The sequence below is a fragment of the Phasianus colchicus genome, chromosome 4 (genome assembly GCF_987193195.1).
Source record: "Phasianus colchicus chromosome 4, bPhaCol1.hap1.1, whole genome shotgun sequence".
Lineage (NCBI taxonomy): Eukaryota > Metazoa > Chordata > Aves > Galliformes > Phasianidae > Phasianus > Phasianus colchicus.
Window position 1 is genome coordinate 65,673,475 of NC_143439.1, and position 21,334 is coordinate 65,694,808.

Genomic DNA, 21,334 nt, shown 5'->3' on the forward strand with positions numbered 1-21,334 from the left:
AGATTCAAAGATTTAAAAACAGGAAGAAAAAAGAAAAAGTAACAGTAAAGACTTAAGAGAATGTGACACAGAGAGGTCAAAATTTAGGCATTTAGAACTAAGGAACAGCCTTAATACAGTTAAACAGCCACAGTGGACTGCAGTTACTTAGGAGCATTTGCAATTCAATAAAACCCCAGTGTGTATTGTAAAGGCAGATTTTCTTTCAAGCAACTGTGCTAATTCAAACCATACAACCTGGCAAGCCCCTTGCAAGCTCTTCTAACATCGCAGTGACAACTCCATTCAATAGTGGATTTGAAAATATGGATACAGCCTGCACGAGTCTCCTTTTTGCTCTGTGACTGGATTAGGATGTTCTTTGGACCAGAGAGACAGTCAGAGCCTCACAAAGCTCTGCATCCTCATGGCACTCTGGAAATAGCTGGTGGCACAGAAGACACAGCTTTTTTCAGTACATGGCACAGAACAGGGACTGGACCGAGGCCAGATGCCTTCACAGTCTGTGACACCACGGCCAGTGAGCAGCCATCACACGGTAGCAGCCTCCATCAGCCTCCTGCATGTGAAATGCAATACTCCAGAAATTCATAACCACATAGAGACACAAATATGTTTTCACTTATTCAGGCACTAAGTGAGCAAAGACAAAGATTATAGGCTGTCTTTTCAAAAAGTTCACAGTGCTTTTCATAAGGAGGGCCTAGAACCACTATGCATTACTGCAACATAAAGTACATTTCTCCTTCTGTAAGGAATCTGCATTTTCTGTTTGTTAATACTCTTGACACACACTAAATCTGGCATAAAATCCTGCATAAACACTCATTACCACTGACAATTAGCCATTATTTACCAAAGAGTTCATATGTGTGTTTGCTTTCACAGTCAGAAAGCCCATTATTTATGTTTCTCTTTCCCGTCATCAGACAAATCCCAAATACTTGCTACTACTTATCCTGTATTTTGAGTCTATTTTGAGTATGTTTTGGTCAAAACTGAAATAATTTTGAGATAGCTACTGCCAAGCACTGTAATTCATTGGAAACTACAGGAATTAAATGGTTCTGAGAAAGGGGTTATGTTCTATGACTGAGATTATAAAGTATCATTTTATTCTGATATCAGAGATCTAAGCTACATCCTCTGTGGCCCAGTGTCCCTACCATCCCCGAAGGTGTGCCAGAAAGAAAGCAATGGTGTTTGGGAACATGTGACTGTAAAACTGACTCATTTTTGTAGAGTTTCAATTTCAGTGTATAAGCAGTTCATAAAACTACCTTCACATTATGGGGCAAATTGCTCATCTCTGAACCACAGTTGTTCTTGTCTTCCTTTTCAGAGCTCTTTCCACGAGTCCCACCAGCATTAATAGGAGCTCTGCAAGCAGAACAAATAGACAATCATTTCATACTGAGAGGAGAATTTCCCCTATGCACTGTGTGTCCATCACACAAACCTACCTTTCACCAAGGGAGAGAAACAACCCGTGCAAGCCTCCTCAATCCCTGCCTTTTCATTCCCTCCTCTGTGCTCCACTGCCTGCAGCCACCAGGACCAGATAGGCAATCTGACATTTTTAACAGCTTTTATTGTTTCATAACACTGGTTCCCAGCTGTTTCACATTCCCCCGCACTTTCCTGTGGTGTTGGTGAGTTCACTCAAAAGTCGACCCTGGTTTACTGAAATGCCAAAAGCAATCTCTAGCCCTATAATATTTTGGCCTCCTAAAGACCCCATCCTGAGTAGATGGTTACTCTGAAAATGCAGGGAGATTCAGATGAATAGAGATGTCACTGCCCCTTGGTGAGCACCCATGTACTTCAGCTAAACAAGGAACCTATATAACACATGGGGATGCTGTGCAAGGTTAAAGGGGAAGGGGTGTCATACACAAAAGCAGCAACTCACCACCTCTCATCACAAGGTGAGAAACAGATGGCAGAAATAGGTAGGTTGCATTGCCCTGGGTGAATTCTCCATGGGACTTCCAACCATCATGCAAATTCAGAGCATTTTGGCAGTATATAAGTGTCTTAGTGCTTCCTTTTTCTCCAGCTTTCAGGGAAAGTTTGCTAAGACATTTCATTATTCCAAGTTTTAATTTTTTCCTCTCCTAAGCCAGCAGTGCAAACCATCAAACTAACACTGGATAGACCTTAAACACTCAAAACCTGCAAGCACTTAACAAACTTTTCCATAAGAAATTCATTTCTTAGCTTTTAAAACCTTTCCCTTTCATTCACCACATATAAAGTGGTCTGAATTTCAGACTGGGCTTGAAGAAGTATCCATCCATATGATCTATCAATTAAACTACCATCTGGGAGAACTGGTCTGTAAAGGGATGAGTTCAAAGTGTCTGATATAACATCTTCCTAGTCTCAGACTCTGGGATCTGATCCTTGTGATGCTTCAGATCAGATTCATCGTAACAAGGAAGAAAAAGACACTTTCTATCACAAGAAATCCCACAAACAAACCAGAAGATCCAACAATCCCCATGGAGGATCGGGGCTCTCCATACCTGAAGGGATGGAAAATGAAGTGTGTACAAGGACATTGCTGGCCACCTATCAACCCTACCATATTGGCTCTAAAATACCACAGTTGCACTATTCACAGACCAGCAGTACCCAAAACTGCAGCTGAGGCTGGCTGGGGGGACTGGTGCCGTGACCTCAAAAGTGTTTCTGAATCTTGAAACTACACAACTACAGCATAACATCAAGTTGATCTTCCAGGCTTATACAAATATAGCAAAAACAATAGCCTATATTTTTAAAGGAAGGTGCTAGTTACAATTCAGGCAAAAAAACTTGCAATATAAAATCTATGGCTTCAAAACCAGGAAAATAATTGAAGAGAGACAAAAATTGCATACTTTTTTTGAGGTAACATTTTCAGAATGTCGCTCTCAATTTCTTTGTCCTTCTGTTGTAGAAATGCAGTGCATCTTTCTTCTGGTGCAAAGTACTCTGTTTTCATTTCTGATTCATTTCAGCTCTTTTCTGTGGAGGTAAAGTTCATGTAGTTTGAGGTCTGATAATGAAGATTTGGCACAGCTTTAAGTAGAAGTAATTAGGAAATCCATTGACCATAACAAACAATGGACCAAAAAAAGCTGTTTCAGAGAATGTACTTCCGAGTGCCCATTACTGCAAATTTTGGCTGCAATTATAACTCACAAATTTAACTCATTCACAAAACAAATACGATCTTTGCTTAAATATCTTAAATCAAGCATTAAATTACAGCTTTTTCAAGAATTAGCCTCATCATTCTGTGAAAGGAAAAAAAAAAAAGTAAGTCTTAAACATCTGTGTGAAAGAGACAAATGCAAGCATGCTGTAAAAATATCTGCAAAACAAAGTCCTCATGCACACTTCCAAACATCACATATGTAGATGTTTGCACGTACATAGAACCCATAGAATGGTTTGGGTTGGAAGGGACCTTTGAGATCACCTAGTTCCAGCTCCCTGCTATAGGCAGGGACACCTTTATACATAGATAGATGCACACGCACACTCTTCAATGCATATCTATGTTTGTACCTATACTAATTTATGCTCACTGTATTAAAAATGAAAGTCCAATCACAATGTCATCCCCACAAGCCTAGCACTTCAATTATAAAGCAATCATGGCACAAATCCAGAAAATGTCACTGTCACATGCTTCCATTGTATGCTGTTGAAAATACCTCTAAAGTTTGGAAATTAATCACATAGCAATGCCAATCTTTTAAGTCAGGCATCTATGAACCAACTTCTTCCCTACTGAATGAATTACATTGAAATCATATAATTGCAGGCTGCCATCCAGTCACCCTTAACAATAAGAGACTTCGAAAATTGGAATCTTTTTCCCCTCTGACTCCCAACTTGCAGGAATGAAGCATAAAGCAAAAGCTTGGTGCCTTTTAAATTGCCTAAAATCTTCACCCTTCAGACAAATGAAGGGAAAAAAAAAAAAAAAAAAGGAGGGTGCAATTTAAGGGCAAATCATTTTGTGTTAATCCTTGAGAACTCAAAGCATGAAGATAAAAGAAGAAAAAATGCAGGTTTCACTTTGCTCATTATGGGACATTGACTTTCACCTAATAGTATGCAATTAAAATTTCTTCATGAGATTTCCTTATTGAAATAAGAAAGATAGCACCGTGCTGAATGTGGTGATAGATCTGGTATAAACGTGCTTTCTGGACAAACTGATTTATCATGTCTCATTCCGGCAGTACTTTCTTGCTTGCTCATTTCTCATCTTATTACTGTGAAGTTGTAATTAAAGAGGATCCTCCCACAGAGAAGAGCTCTCCTTCAGGACAAGCTAAATTATAAATACACTATTCTTTCTCCGAGAGCAATTTAAAGAGGCAGTCTGCTGAGGAAAAGACGCACATTAATATTTGGGGCTCCTACCTCTGTAATTTTATGCAGATTTCCTTCTGTTACTAAATAAATTGGGTTTATAAGTTGGGTTTCCTGGGTAAATATACCTCTGCAATTGACTATTTCAATTTAAATACATTGACAATTCAATTAAAATCGTATTGAACCGGTGTGGCAGATTTACTTAGCAAACACTTCATATATGATTACTGGTAGAATACACAGAAATATTTCAAAGGGCACTGAAAAACTACTTAAGCAATATAGAGCCTGTAAAAATCCTTCCTATTTTTCAAGAACAATAGAACTTCATTTGACCAAAAAGCCAATTGACACTGACCATTATGAGATGAATTTTCTATGAAGGCACCATTGTAAGGAGATGTAAGCAGTAGGCATGTAATCAGTTTGACACCATACTACCCATCCTCTGCCAAATCCTCAGTCCTTCAAGTATACAGACTTATTCTGGTGAAAATGAAAATATAAAATAGTATTTGTTCCACTTTATATGGGTTCATATCCATACTGCAAAAACTATTCCTATTGCAAACAACAGTAAAAATCCAGTTTCCTTCAAGGGCAGACACAGGGACGTTCAGTATTGCTGTTACTCAAGGTTTCCTGTGCCTTTGATTCTACTAAATACAGCAATATCATATGTCTCCATCAGACTCATTTTTAGTTCATTGTTCCCAAAAGCTCTACACTGTAAGAAACTGAAATTCAGGGAATAAGAATTATTTATACCATGTCGTAGTAACACAAGTCATTTCTGATGTTTCCTTGAAGAATCTGGAGAGAGAAAATCACTACTGAACTTCAGAAAATGGGAACTGGAGAGAAGAATGCATTCAAAAATAAGGATGAGTTCTTTGAACATTACATTATTGTCTAAGAATGGGGATCTGCTCTTAGCTTTGGAGTATATATGTATCTTAATACGAAGCATTATTTTCATGGTACCCTGCCCTTAATGTCAGTGTGGGATCTGAAAGAATTTAGGTCTCTTGATAATGAAAATCCATGCAGTGCTCAAAAGGTTCACACAACCATGAGATAGCCTTTCACACTGTTACATCCTATAGCTTTATATTTCTCCTTGAGTTCATTAATTTAATTGCATCTCTGGGTTTCATTTTAAGATATCTTATTGTAATCATAGGAGACAGGAATAATTTATTAATGTTCTCAGTAGCAGTATTACACAGTGAGAGCGCCATTATAATTGCAAATATATATAATTCCAGGGTTAATTTGATAAAACTATAGGTGAATTTGATCTTTAAATTAATACTATTTTCCTTTGCAAGAGAATTAAGACAGGCAATTCATTCTGTGGCATATCTACGATGTCTTAAATGTGATGCAAAGAGCTGTGGAAAAGTGAGGTGTTTGTAGCAACTGATATGACCATGAGGGTCTAGATATCATGGAAAAAAATATATATATATTACACTACTTATGCTAAGAGGTGGTGTGTTTTTAAGTATTTTTATGTATGGTTTTTTTCAGCAAATACCTCAATGATCGTATGTAAAGATGTTAAGAAAAAGTATTTGATTTCCAAAATCAATATATGTTGTAACACTAATTATTACATTAGCTTCTCTTTCTCGTTTATATGTATTCTTCCAAATTTTTCTGAGAGAAAAGGTGGAAAAGGAAAAGAGGAAGGAAAGGAAAAGTGCAGCTCCCCAAATCCTCACCATTGCTTACTCTACCACATTTCATGCAGAGTAATTCTACTTGCAACATTGGTGCTGCAGATTATCTTTTCAGCATTTTCAGATTCAAAAGTCCAGTGAAGATCAGTGTGATGATTGCATTTCACACAGAAGGTCATATTGCCATGTCTGTTTCCTAGTTCATATCTCCAAGGATGGCTGCAAGACCTAAACTGAATCCACTTCTTCAAAAGTAATTTTCCATAGGAATTCTAATATATTTGATTAAGTAGAGAAGACTGTATTTACATGGTAATTAAAAAACAAAAATAATAAAAAAAGGAAATTAACTACTGACTATGCTGCTTTTATTCTAGCTAGTACTCACTGGAAATTCTTTCTTTAAGCATATTTCCTGCTCTGACAAAAACTTCATCTCTCTAGAAAAACACACCAGTTGCTAGTTATAAAATTCTTTCTTGTTAGATATCTTAACACAGCGTAAATAAATACAGCAAAATATAATGACTTAAAACTTCAACTACTCTGACTCTGCTTTCTGAAGAATTTATGGCCAGAATGGACATACAGATTTTCATTTATGATGAAAAATTTCTCACGCAAAAATTCCCTGAAGCTGTGCATTGCTTGCCAAGTTTCTGACCGGGAAGAATTTGCTTTATGGATGAATTATTACTTATTAATGTACAGAGCACTGTAAATTTAGCTGCTATTGGGCAGCAGTGGATCAGAGCCCAGGAGGCAAGTCTGTACTCTCACTGGCTTATAGTCTAAGGGGACAACCACTGACAATTTTCAAGGCAGACCATAAGCAGAAAGTATCTATTAGTGTTACTGGGGAGGAATTCAGACATTACACATAAAGAATTACAATCTAGATGCAGAGAATAAATAAAACAGCACTCCCAACTGGCAGAGTCCTCTCAGTCCCTACCCCCTTTTGTTCTTAGCAGTAACTTCTGCTGGCTGACAAATCATCTCACCGACACCATAAATTTGTTACGGAACATTATCTCAGGCTGAGGAAGGTCAGGATGTGCTAAAGGTCATGTATGTATTAACCCACTACATGAGAGTCCCCACCCTTAGCCTAAAACATAGTCTTAAATTACATACTATTGAGCTGGCTATAACCGATCTCTCACAAGCAGCCTCATTTACCTGACAGGTTTTCAGGATGTGCCTGAAGGCGTGTGTTCTGTTTGCACCTAGGTAGTATTGGAGACAAAAGCCAAGTTGTGAAACACTGGAGGTGTGGAGTTTAGTCCCTGTGAGAAGGGAAATGAGAAAAGTCAGATTGCAACCCCAACCAAAGGTGGGCACGCAGCACGTGCTGGATTAGGATATAGGCACATCAAACCTATTGAATCCCACTGAAAGAAAAAAAAAGAATTTAAACCACATATTAAAAGAAGAATGAGGGATACAGTATGAGTCAGTGTAGGGTTTTAAATACCTTTTGAGAAACGTGTTCTTTTCCCTAACACAACATTAGGGTAGTAGCAGATGTTGAATGTGGTGAGTTTGGCTTTATGACAACGCTGAACCATTAAGCTATACAAAATGAGCAGCAGAACAGAGTTATGTTCTCAAAGGCAGCCACTCCACAATTAGTTAAAATAAATTCAAAGGTAGGACATGGATTTAGCAGCAATCTTTTTCATGTTTAAAAATCAGTTTTGTTCTACACAAAGATTGATTAAACTTGATTAGCTTGACTTAAAAGACACAATTATTAATTTCCTAGTCATTTACTTTTGTACACATTTTGCCAGTTAGAATGAGGGAGAGGACAAGAAGAAAATTTCAGCAGTATGTTTGCTAAATTTCATATTTTTCAAGCAAGCGATTTTTTTCCGAGATAATTTGGACAGAAATTTTGACTAGCTCAAAGTATTGCAGACAAAAGGCAAATAATAAAGCAATTTCCAAATTCAACAGTGCACCACAACCGATTTGGATTTCTGTACAACACTGTTTTTTGATACATTGCTTTTCCCATGTGGAAGAAAGCACCTGGAATTCAGTAGCCAATATAACATAATGTGACCTCTGATTTGTCATCAGTGCCCATTGCAATTTTCTGCTTAGAACAGGAACTACAGGATGAATTCAAGATTCTTGGACAAGATTCTTAAATAGCTAAAGCTGATCCCTGAGATTTGCATGCACAGCATCCATGTAGACTCATGCAGAATAGCTTTTAGGCACCAAGTCTACACCATTCCCTTCTTTTTAGAGTGAAAGATAGACACTCTAAAGAGCAATTCATTTGATCCTAATAAAGGCCTTTGGGGACTTCTTGTGTCTCTCTACTAGATGTACAGGAAATTTAAGGTCACATCTAGAAACCAACTTGTCCAGTGAGGCCTCTGGGAACAAAACAACAAACCAGTTTTTTAACCAATTTTTTAAAAAACAAACAAACAAACAAAATCCCAACCCAAACAGGAAAACTGGAACTTTCCATCACTGCTGGGAGTATAGAGGATATGCAGTTTTGATGCTGACTCATCACTACTACATCTTGCAGAAATAGGGAGGAAGACAAACAAGGTCAGCTAATTAACATCTCCAAATATTACCATCTACTTGGAATTTCCAATAAACTGTGCAATTTAGGGTAGGAAACCAGGAAATCAAAGGCTACTGAAAGGATCTGGTAGCAAACAACATTTTTTTTCTCAATGTCCTTGACAGAAAACAATTCTAGGGCAATTATAAAAAGGGGAAATGTCAGCTTAGCGCAAAGAACAAATACAGGAATCTTTTAAAGGCACAGATATCTTGTATCTCTGCCTTCAGTGAGATGTTTCTCCTCTTTATTCTCATTTTCACTCTCCGTCTGTCTTCATTAGTCTGCTGGCACTCTGCTAGGATTAGTGAGCTTGTTTCCATGGTTTCTTATTTTCACTTTCTATCTTTCTTTGCTTAACTCATTAAATTGCTCATTACTTCACTGCACTTTACAGGAGACATATTTATTGTATTAGTTACACAATGGCCAGATTAGTAAGTGATAGGCAGTTTGCTATTTGAAAGAACATATTCTAATAGCAGAAAGGAAATTCAGGAGACGCAGATATAATCTACAAGTTGTAGCATAACTGGGCTAGCTACTAACTGCTGTTTACTCTTTCTCATTAGAAACCTGCTACATCATTATAAAACAAAAACAATACACAAAAAAAAACCATACATGCATACCTCAGTTCTCTGCAGCACCCACTCTGTGCTTGCAGCCAGAGGGAACGGGAGGCTGCAAGAACAGCTCCACAGATGAGCACTATGGAGGAGGAGGGTAAAGAGGCCTCTAAATTTCCTGTTTGTCTTTCATGATAAATGGCTGTGATAAACTTTCCTGGAGCATGGCCTCTCCCAAGGCTGGGAGATCACTAAGTCTCAGCATCCCTCCAGCTGCAGGGGAGAAGATGGGAGAGGATGGCAAGCAGCAAGAGTCCAGGCAATGCAAAGTGTTCCAGGCAAAGGAATGAAAATCGGGTTCAAACAGTACAGTCTGGACTCAAGTTCTCAGATTCCCATCATGCATGTGCCAGTTGCTTTATAAGGAAGGTAATTCTGTGCCTGATACTCAGATTTTCATGAAATTATTAAGTACAATAACTACACAACTCAGTGGGTACAGTATATGTTACAGCATGAAAACTTTTCCTATCAAATCAGCAGAGTTACAATTCTATATGCTCAAACACAAATCTGGCCTGGCTTTGATACTTATACTATTACAGGATATGAGGAACTTTGAAGACCTTGAAGTCCTGAATACTTGTATAATACATTTGTGTTCTCCTGCTCTGGAAGAGGGTGTCAGCTCAGAAAGATTTCTTCTTAAAGTAGTTTCAATCCTGATGTCAGTTTCTTGGGGTCACCTTGGAGTCTTTGATTGTTTCTCTGACCAAAGAGGTGTGACTTTCAATGCTCCTCTGTCAGTTCCTCTCTGCTATCTATTCCTCATCATTTCCCTAAATATTTCCCATGATTTGACCCTATAATTTAGCGCCTGTAGCAGTAGTTTGAATCCATGAAGTTCCTATTCTCTTCAGTCTATCTGCAGGCCACATCTGTTTATAGCAGAGCACCAGAAGACCAAAATGTAATCTTCAGAAGCCATCTGGAGATGGGCCTGAGCACCCTGTTCTGAGTGGCCCGGCTGGAGCTCGAACTGAAAGGGCCCAGAGGTCCCTGCCAACTTCAGACATCCTGTGATTCTCAGAGCTGCAATCACAGAATCATAGAATATCTCAAATTGGAAGGGATCCATAAGGATTACTGAGTCTAACTCTAGCTTCTGTAACTCCTTTGCGGATTTGGAGCTGGTGGCATTGAAAACACTCAGGGCAGTCCTAGGCAGGCTCACATCTGCTCTAAGAGGTGGCAAACCAGCACAGCCTCATCCCTCCTGTGTGTGGTTTACCCTCAGTGATCAATGATGCAGCCCTAAGAATGAAGCATGGCGACCTCTTCCAAAGTCACCCTGGGAATCCTCCCAGCAGTGCCAATGCTGGAGGGATCCCCGGGGTGCTCTGCCTCTTCAGTTTGACAGAGCTCCAAGACAGAGTTCCTTTTAGCAGAATTAAGATCTTTCCCACATAGTTAGTGAATAGTGTATACAGGGGTTCACTCCATTCATTCATCTTCCCTCGTACTTCATTTATCACTTGGAGGTAATCTACTGTGGAGAATTTTGATCAAAAGGATGCCTGAGTTCAAAGAAAATCCAGTATTTTTAAAAAGATAGACTTGGTCCATTGCCTAAAATCTGTAGGCATGAGATCAAGATATCTGTGAAATGCAGCTTTCCTTTTTATCTCATCTATATGGAAAAGAGATCTAGTTTTTTCTGCAATAATCTATGTGAATGCTACCATTTGTAGGAAGTGAATGAGAACTGTTCCTGTGCGCCATCCTTCAACGTTAGCCTTCTTCTACCACTTAATTTTATATATTCTGGCATAGGAAGTGCTGATGCCTGCTAAATTTGTCAGTAGAAATTTTCTACACTAAACTTTATCTTGAATTCCTACCAATAACAGTCTTTGCTCTTCAAAGTATATCAAAACTATCCAAGACTGCTATTCTATCATTGTTTTTTGATACTGGAAAAGACCATCTTTTGTCATCTAGCAGAATTTGTTTCCTTATACTTCTTATATTCTCCATAGTCTTCAAAGAGTGCCTTGGATTATAAGAACACTGTATTTTCCAGTATCTGGTAGTTCCAGTTCAATTTAATCAATTCTTAAATATTATATATATAGAGAGAGAGAGAGGCAATGTAGAGGAACAAAAAAAATACATCTCTCCAAACTTAAGAACAAGAAATGTATGATGTCACAGCATAACAGCTCATAAAAACGACACAGACAAATAAAAGAAAAAAAAAAATTAAAGTTGAAAAGCTCCTTTTCGTTTCTCAGAGATGTTTGCAAAACACAAACACTCAAATTCTGTATAAGTATGCTATTTCTTAAAAGACAAATGCTTCAATAAACTCTGCTATATGAAAGTCTTCATATTGAACTCTTAACCAAGTGACCTGCCATTCCCGAGTCACAAGTCCTCCCTAAAAAGGGAGACAGAAAAGCACAAGTAGATGATAAAGGGGAAGGCAATGTGTCATGCACTGTCCTGGCAAAGGAGAATCAGCTTTCCCTTTTGGCAACCTGTCCTGCCCCAAGAAATTGTGCTGGGAGTTCAGCAAGGTGGAACGGCTTGGTGCAGTTTCTGATACGATGTGCATTGATCTCCTGGGCTCATTTTGTCTAGACTGGAATTAATGACTACATCAGTGCTAGTACTTGCTCCCAAAAATAACAGCAGCAACTGCAAAGGTTAATTATCTGTATATTTCCTAAACAGCTATATCCTAAAAATTCAATTGCATTCTGGTGAGTTTCTTTCAATGCTTTCTAAATATTAAAATGCATAGTTAAGCAGGACAATACCTCATCCTTTTAAGAAATGAGGCAGCAGTCAATTACTTCTTGCTGTTTGTGCATTAAGATAAAGGCTGTTTAAATGCCAAATTATCTTCTCCAGAAAACCTGAAAAAACAGAATACCTCAAATCCTTTTAAAAACTCTTCAAGAATTGTAAAATAGCAATTAAATTTCATATTTACTATTAAAAAAATAAAACCAGTTTTAAAAGTCCTACTCCTTTTAACCTCGCTTTCTATAAACACTTCAGTAGTACCAGATTTCATTTTCTCTAGAGCAAGACAGTTGGGCCATCCTTATGGCATCCATCTCCACTAGGGTGAACATGAAACTCTAATATCAACAGTGGGCCAGGACTAAAGTGGAGTCTGTTGCAATGCAGTTTCTCCAAGGGAGAACAACACCTGAAGAATCAATCTGGAATTAGCTTAGGTATTTGTTGAGAACTCTTTTTTTTTTTTTTTGCATAAAGAAAGGGAAATATTCCTGAATGTGTATAAACTAAGTCAAGTAAAAATGTCAAAACTCTCCATCACACTCAATGAAAGAAAACCAAATGTGGGCAAGCTCCCATTAATCACTATTGAATTATGTGCTGTAAACAAACAGAATCATTCTGGGGCTCTCCATTACTTGACTGTCTTTTAAAAGCAAACATTTTGGTCACTGAAATTTCCATATTTATATTAAAGTAAAAACTAGAAAAAAATAATTGCATCATGGCACAGTTCAGCACATTACCCCAACATTTACATTCAAAAATTACAAGCATTGCATTCCCTTAACACCTATCACTACAGCCTCCAAGCAACTCCTAAAATACAATTATTCTCCCTCTACCTCGTTGATGCTCATTACTGCAGGAGAACTGAGGCAAAACAAGGAGTGGCAGGCCCACTGGTGGGAAGCCATCCCAAATACAGCTGAAAGTTAAACCTAAGGCATGTGTTTAGGCTGTAGACAAAAAAAGCTGGAACACTTACATGTTATCAATATCAAAACACTAATGCCACTAGACTTGGCAACACTGGCAGCGAAGATATGGTGGCATGAGGCTTGATATGCATGAAGAAACTCATGAAAGACCACAGGAGCACTAGTACACAGATGCTCTGTAATTTTTAAATATTCACAGCTTTTATCTGCTATCCCGCCTCATGCCACAGGATCACTTCTGCATTCAGCCCTAGTTAGTGGGTCCTCGTTCCTGCTCAGTGGTATTTCAGTGAAGGCTCTGCTCCACAGCATGCTGACCCCTCCTGTCCCTGCTGCATCGAAGCACTGACCTGTAAAGATGCAAGTGGTCCTACAAGCTTTGAGATCCATTGCTGGCTCAAATACTTCACATGGAGCCAGCATGTTTAGCCTGTAACAGAACTGACTTCTTTGAGGCTGTTACACCTGAGTGTGATTCATTCTGCTAATGCTCCTGTAAGTCTTCATAAAGATACCATGCTAATGAAAGTATCAGAATTTTGGTTTTACTCATTAATCAAAGTCTGTCTTGGCTCTTCCCACCTTTAAAACAAATGAATGAATGTAGGCCTTTTTTTTATACGAACAGATAGAAGTATGTATATACTTAGAGAAAGAGACATGCACACGTGTACATGTGTGTACAGTCTACTGTGTGGAACATTCAGTATGTACAACGTCATTTAGCCCGTGCCACCATTGCTATTAACGTTTTAAAACCTCTGCTGTAATTAGAATAAGATGCAGAAATTCCATCTCTACTTCATCATTACCCAAACCTGTAAGGCTGGAAAGCATGGAAAGAGAAGGCATAATAACTCACCACATTCCCCCGTTTGGGTGTTATTACAAAATGACTGCACTTTTTGTTGTGCTTTGTTATTTACATAAAAGCACTGATATTAATGTCCTATCCTTTTTAACCTAAGGGATAATTTCTTTGTTGTGTTGTAATTCTCTAAATTGTGTACAATTATCCCTGCTTACTTCGAAAGGCTTACTAAGGAATGAATAGGAAAAATTAGCATAACAACAGAAACATTAGCCCATGTAAAAGAGAAAGCTCTTGCTTGCAAGCACCTGTTTGTAGTTTGTCTAAGATAAGCTTATTGCACTCTTTGTTTAGCGGTGGAGAAGCAAATGCAGAGGATGCTGGCACTTTGCATGGAAATCTGCTGCGACACATCAGAGCTGAGCAGCAGTGGCACAGAGACCAAATAATCTGTGGGGTTTCGTCCTCGGGGATCTCCAAAGCTGCCCGGTCGTGGGCCTGGCACCCTGCTGGGGTGGCTCTGCTGGAGCATCCAGGATATCCTGCAATTTCCTTCCACCTTCTTACAAAGATTTCCAGGCGGTCTGAAATGCATATAAGAAGCAAACAGCTCAGTGGAGTTCTGGCAGTTCTTTGGGTTTGGTTTGACTAATCTGATGTTTAAAACAATTCCTAGGCCAAGTCAGAAGATAATGCACACCCTTTAATACATAATATGTAAGTGGCTCAAAATGGCTTCTGTGAGACTCAGAAAGGAATCGTAGAATCATTAAGGTTGGAAAAGATCACTAAGGTCATCCAGTCTGACCATTAACCTATCCCCACCATGCCCACTAAACCGTGTGCCCCAATGTTACATCTCCATGTTTCTTGAAAACCTCCAGGGACGGTGGTCCACCACTTCCCTGAGCAGCCTGTCCTATGCCACTACTCACCATTTCTACTGAGAAGAAACTTATCCTCATCTCAAAAATCTGGACTTCTCCTGGTGCAATTTAAGGCCATTAACTCTCACCCTATCGCTGTTCCCTGGGAAAAGAAACCAACCCTCATCTCACTATGAAGATGAATTCTAGTGCTTTGCATAGATGTTCAGCATGTAAAGACAACTCTCCCAGTGCACATATCATTCCTAGCTCCTCTCTTTGCCAAGAGCAGCTAGCAAGTGCTCCAGAAGCCCAATGCTTTGCTCTGATTGGCACAGCTTGATTCTCACTACCACACTCACTAAGCCCATTCCTGGTTAACCACAGCTTGCTTCCATGAGTGGAAGACATCATAAATTATTCTAATGGCAATTGTGGAAAATATAGGAATTTCACAGTATAGTTATTTTTGTTCTGCACATGCCAACGCTTCTGGGAAGAACCAACTCTCCTAATCCAAACCTGCACAGCTCCCAACCTGCAAGTCTCTCTGTCCTTTTGCAGTTAGATGAGTGTGCCCAAACACACACACACACACACACACACACACACACACACACCATGTTCAAAACAATTCTCTCATCTTAAGGGCCTTTTTTTGGTTTATAACTGTCCAAGAGCTGCCCCAAAAGCTTTGCAAGTTTCTTAGTTTAAACTTGGAGTAAATGAAAGCCAAAGGAATTTTGACTTCCAAAGAATCAGTGAACAATCAAAATCCCAAATAGATTAAACTCTTTTCATTTTTTTGATTAAAATGTCAGAATATTGAGCAGATTTCAATAGAAAAAAAGTACAGCAAGATGGTACTTCTGACCTACACTTAATTTGCATTCCTTCTGGACAAAATTAAGAGACAGCCTCACCTCATTTTTCTTGTGTTTGGTATTAACTAAAGATGTTCAAACAGAATAACGTTAACAAACATCACGAGGCTTCCACAAACATTTACTTCATTATGCAATAACAAGTATTTACATGCAGTAAACTGAGTATGAACAAGTATACACATATAACAACCTGAAGGGAAAAGCTGAATGCCGTGATGCAATCATCAACTTTTTCTGAGAAGTAGAACCTGTCCTCATACATCTCAACAGGTGAAGAAATGGGAAAAAAATTAGAAAGAAGTCAGTATTGAGCTCTGTGTGATCCTTCAGGCACAAATGTACTGTTCTTCATGTTTCATTTCTGGAGTAAATAAAAATTGCTGAACATAATTCAGAAGTACTTTGACCAAAGGTTCCCAGCTAGTATCAAGACAAATACTAGAAACCTATTCTAGGATTCAGTTGTAACATCTCATTGTGCATATTGTGCATATTGCAGTTCTACTAGTTCTGCAGTTTAGGCCCTGACCAAGTGGCAAAATGCAGAAACATGCTAAAAATTTACAGAAATAGATATCTCAGTGTCAGCAGGACTTAAATAAATACCTCGAATTTGAGCATACTAACAAAACATTCTGGTTTGCTTCATTTTCAATAGGTTTAGTGAAAAATTAGTATACTTATGTATATTTAAGCTACAGCGAAAAAAAATCGTGTGTTTATAAGACATATATAATCTTCTTTCTTTCTGAAAAATATTTCTGCAGTTCTTTTTCTTGATACTCAATACAGTTATAATTGAACCCTACTTCATTTACAATACCTGCGTATCTAATCTATTCAACATGATAGCAAGCTATAGATGTGCAGTTTCATATCTGTATGATAAAATAAATGTTAGTCACCTCAAAACAATATATAAAAAACTATAAAAACATAATGATGTTATCTTGTTAGTAGTATATATAAGCAGTTTGAGAAGGTGCAGTTTGAAGTCATCTGACCAAATATCCATAAAGTGCAGAGCCTTTTTTTTTTTTTTCTCTGCACATGCATTCAAAGCAGGGCACCTCAGTTGTTTAGGGCCACTGTATGCATGCTCCTGTCAGTCTGGCCAGTGCAGCATCAGCCCAGGACAAGAACCTCCATCCTTTCCCCTCCTTCAGCTTGCATTCAGTGTGAAATTACGTTTCAGTAGGACAAAAGTGCAGAAATGATTCCTATCAAGAAAGAGCATATGCTAGGGGCCATTTGCAGTAACTCAGATGGCTCTCGGTCCACCTGACCTAACGGTATCAGCATCTTTGCATTAATTACATGGGAGCAGCATAGCTTTTTGAAGTATGTGAACATATGGCACCAGCATATCATGTCCCCTTTAAAATACATATGAGTAGGCAGAGATAAAGGGAACAAAGCGAAGAAAAAATCTTGAGAGTGAAAGAGAGAGGCACTATTAAGCACTTTGTACTTATCTTGCTACAGAAGAGCTTTGTTCCAGAGGGAAAAAAACCTCTCTCACTGAAGCTATCCAAACAGTAAATAGACCATTCTTTAACCAGTGGCGTATCTACAGCAATCCACACATCAGAGGACTGGCATGATGAAAGCATTTTTCTCATAGATAAAAAGTGCAGAAAAAGTGTCCTGCACTGGTGATAATTTGGATTTTGTTTTAGTTAGATTTTCAGGGCAAATCCAGAAAAAGTTTAATAAGCCTTTAAAGAAAAAATATATCAAGCATTGAAGCTTGTTGAGTCATTGCGTCTTGAAACGTGTTTGAGTCCTCCCAGAATAGAAAGGAAAAAAGTTTCAAAGGCTTCTCATCACATTTGTACTGCCTGTTGTAAGGAACACCTGGAGTCCTGTGTGCTAACATTGTTTTGGTGTTACACGTGCAATTACATGTGAGGGAGAAGGGAAAGATTTCATTCCCTCCCCTATACATCTTTAACAATTTTCAAAGTAAACTTTTTCTTCCTATGGGGAGTTCTCCTATAACACCTACATCCCCTTCAGGCTTGCACATCCTAGGGATGTCAGAGATGTGAACAGAAAAGCACTGTTTTTTGCTGACACAAACTAGATGCAGCCAGCAGTAAGGGCCTTAGCCACTTGCAACTTGCTGATATTTTCCTTTCTACAGCCACTGTGCCCACATGCCCACTGCATGCTCAAGCACTGTGTCTGAACCACTGCCTGTTGCCTGAGATCCAGCATCCAGACAGAATAGGAGGAGGGTGAGACAAGGAAGCCACCAGGATAACTGGAGGAAGCATCCAACATCCGGCCAACAGGAGGTGCGGAAAAAAGAATCATCTAAATTCCAACCTCATCCAGAGCTGCATGAAACATGTCCACAAGGCAGGATACAGGTTCAACGCCCTCTTTCACTTGTGGAAATTCAAGCTCTGCCTCTGTTCTGCTACCAAATCGAGACAAAGATAGATACAATAATCTGTTATTATTGGGCAGATGAAGATGAGCAAAGTGGAATATGACTGCAGCTCAGTACTGCAACATTTCAAACACAGGGAGCTCAGCAAAGCTTCTCCCCACGATGAAGTGTACAGGCCTAGCTTTCCTCTCTGCACAGATCTTAAAAACTCCTTCCAGCCTTCAGATGGGTGCAAATAACACATTTTCTGACTGCTTCATAATTTGTGGAGACATTTGAAAATATAATCTATATTACAGAGCAACGCCATCCCAGTCATGAAAGCTTCTGCAGAGCAGGAACCTGCCACGTTAAATGATTCCTTCTAGTTTTGCAATTTAAATGGAGAAATCAGTATTACAACCTTGGCAAGCAATGAAAGTGAAAATAGACACTGTAAAAACATCAGGATTTCTGCTTCTTGTGCTGCAGCGGCGCGTTGATAAAAGGTGGCATACGTCTCTCTCCTTCACAGGCTCACTAGTAAATAATCATCAATTTACACATTCTAGCACAATACCTCTGGCTACAAATTGCTTCTTAAAAGATTTTCCTTTTCCCCTGGAAGAACCACTTCTAAGTGTGTTGAAATTACATCTTATTCTTTTCTTTGAAAGATCTTTTACCGCACAGCCAAATAAAGAGAGATCATTTGCATAATTCTTCTTTCTAAATGACTTCAGGTTGATACAGGTTCTTTGTGAATTGTTATTCAGCAGGACATGGTCAGATGCAGATAAAGCGCTATAGAAGGTGGAAGTTAACATCCTCAAATCTGATCAAATAACATTTCCGTTTCAAACTGATACTGTAAATCACAAGGAATTACAAAGCTGTGGTTTGATTCAGCTGTTGAAACAGACTTAATATCGAAGCAGCCTTTCACTCAACAAAAGATTCTGCTCTCAGCCGTTCTCAGGCTTGTAGCAAGCACAAATTCTAATTCTAGCAGACTCTCAGCCAGATAGACCATCTCCCTGGGTTGACCTGAACTCTATGTGCAGGCAGTTATTATATTTAATATATGCCATTGTCTATAATGATACATGTGTTATATGTATTAAAATAATAAATTAGTTTCATTGTAAGGGTCTCCTCAGCTTCTTTGAATATGTCAAACATTTTAATAACTTCAGAAATCAAGATGCTCTCATTTCCTTTTAAAAAATCTGTAGATCTCTTTACTATGGATATTCAAACAAAATATTAACACACTTTACCTGAAATTTTATAGAACTTGTGCAAAGGCTTGATTCTGAGTCTCAGTAAAGCTGCAGGCAGCCAGAACCTCACATGGCAGAGGTCATCTCTTGCAAACGCATTTACCACTCGTTCTCACATGAATACCAAATGTAAATATCACAGTCTGAAAACAAGCATGGTGTTAATCTCATTGCATTTCTCTTCCCAAAATTCTCAGGGAAGACACACCCGAATAATCTGTCAAGGGAAGTTGTGCAAGGACCACTGCTTGGTATTGCAAAATCAATTTTGAGATAGGTGCAGTTTGGAGCAATATTTCACTGTTAATAAAATAGCCAATGCTCCCATAAAGGTCTTTCTCATCTGTATTGTAATAGCACTTGGGCTAAAAGAAAAAAAAAATCCCCTGTAATCATTTCCCTCAAACATTTATACTTTCACATACACACACATCTGTCTTCTGAATAAGGATAAAGAATCCAATGGACCATTGCAATGCCATATATCTGCCTTGTGAATATGCAAGCAGAGTGAAAATTCTGTACTTTATACGGTGAGAATTTTATGCTGAGTTTTGAGATTTGCCAATGTTTTGACCTCTTCTCCCTTAACCTCAACGTTTTCTGGTCTTGAAGGGGAGCTAACACAGAGGAAACTGTTAAAGTCAGGATATGAGTGGATATAAAGGTAAGGATTTGGCCATGCAGTCTCAGTGTGTTCCCCCAGGACCATGGGTTTATAGGCAACTTTTCTTTAAACTTTGGATAAACTCATGGCCATTTAATTCCCAGGACCAGGTACACAGGCCCTTCTTTGACTTCTTTTACAGAACACACTCAAACACTTAGGAAGACTTCTGTGAGGGCTGACATAACCTAGAATAAAGACTACAGATTTCTACAGCTTGAGCTACAAATGCAACTCAGCAGCTGTATCTGTACCACCTTTGGGCTGGGTCTTTTCCAGTAATGAGAAAATCATGGTCACATTATAGCCAGAAAATATCTCCTTGGCTCTGGGTCCATCACCCCATTGTACACCTGTCACCTCATCCCATTTTTTTTTTTTTACCTTCACTGCTCTTCCTTAATGATTTATTGAAAGAAAAGCAAACTTGTCACAGTAACCATCCTCAAAAGTTGCACTGAGCCAAAGATGCTGCATGGCATCATCAAAAATAATAATGAATGCTATGAAAACAAAACTTCAACTGCTAATTCCCCGAGGAGATCTAACAAATAACATTGGCCTTGAGCAAAACTGACTACATTTTAACATGATTCTTTACAATAGGGGTTCAATTATCCATAGCTGACTTTTTTTTTTTAACTGTAGTCATAAATTTAATACCACACTAATGAGTCAATGAAAAGTAAACTGATGGGTAATTTCATTCAGACTGGAGGCGTTAAGAATATTTTCAATTAAACATTCTTTCTTCTGAAAATGTATTTTTTTGTGAGAGTGAAAATGCTTTGCAGTTAAATATTGTTTTCAAAAATATTATCAAGAGAAAGATTTCATAGATCCAGGATGGATTCACTGAACACCTTAGAGACAAAACTAAACAAGATTCAGCTGTATTAAGTGCAGATCTGGTACTTCAACATAGCTCTGTTCTACAGGTATATTTGAAGGGCTGTGATTTCTTCCAGTTCAAAACAGAAAAGACTTCCAAAAATTTCTGTGAAATAGAGTCCTTTAATCGTTTTGAACACTTCTTACTCTATTTGGGATATAAATGCTCCTATTGCCAATGGATTTTAGCAGGTTATTTTGTCATTCCAACTAAACTGCTGGACATGTTAATGTTTAAATTGTATTAATTGCATCTGGTAACTGGACTATGCTGTACAGACAAACGTTGATTTACTTTTGGGTCTTCATCAATACTTTTGATCTCATATTGATCACCCAGTTCAAGTTATATTGCTCCTCTATTAGAATGAAATACGGCAATGTTCAATACTTAAACACTGAAAAGTTGAAAAGTTTCAAGGTGTTTCAAGGCAATTCAAGGTTGGCTTGGACAACGCTGCTACTAGATGGAAAAATTATAGAATCATAGAAGCTAGGAGACAACACAAATCTTTGAAAGTAACATGGAATTAAAAATTAGTTTGGATATGAGATCAACGTAATTATTTAGAA

At 38.4% G+C, this 21,334-nt stretch overlaps 1 long non-coding RNA gene across 1 annotated transcript in view; it reads right to left on the reverse strand.

The window, feature by feature from the left end:
* Positions 1 to 243: 243 nt before the first annotated feature.
* The window catches only part of LOC149918301 (uncharacterized), a 58,315-nt gene continuing 37,224 nt past the window's right edge, over positions 244 to 21,334 (reverse strand). Inside the window, exons 2-4 of the long non-coding RNA XR_016466532.1 lie at positions 2,886 to 3,012; positions 1,281 to 1,380; positions 244 to 559 (exon numbers count right to left, since the gene is read on the reverse strand). This is a non-coding gene — a long non-coding RNA (uncharacterized LOC149918301). The remainder of the gene's footprint in view (positions 560 to 1,280; positions 1,381 to 2,885; positions 3,013 to 21,334) is intronic.